General features: G+C 32.3%; 1 protein-coding gene across 1 annotated transcript in view; it reads right to left on the reverse strand.

Moving 5' to 3' along the window:
* LOC119590569 (TLD domain-containing protein 2-like) overlaps positions 1–251 on the reverse strand; it is a 13,069-nt gene that overhangs the window by 1,787 nt on the left and 11,031 nt on the right. The gene's annotated exons all lie outside the window — the stretch shown is intronic.

Here is a 251-nt window from a genome sequence, read left to right on the forward strand (position 1 = left end):
TCATATATTCAAGAAATAACAATATCCTGTTATTAGACAGCAAATATGTTAATCATATGCAAAAGGACAACACTGGCAATGCCATTAAACTGTTCTTTCCAATGTAAATGTACAATGAAAATTGGAAAAAGTTGAAATTTAAACAATAAGATTTCTAATATTAAGGCACTTGACTTACTGTGCAAAAGTTACAGAAGATAAGACAGAGAATAGCATTAAATGTGGGGGAGAAAGGTCTTAAGGGGGGTGGG

The sequence above is a fragment of the Penaeus monodon genome, chromosome 27 (genome assembly GCF_015228065.2).
Source record: "Penaeus monodon isolate SGIC_2016 chromosome 27, NSTDA_Pmon_1, whole genome shotgun sequence".
NCBI classification, from domain to species: Eukaryota; Metazoa; Arthropoda; class Malacostraca; order Decapoda; family Penaeidae; genus Penaeus; species Penaeus monodon.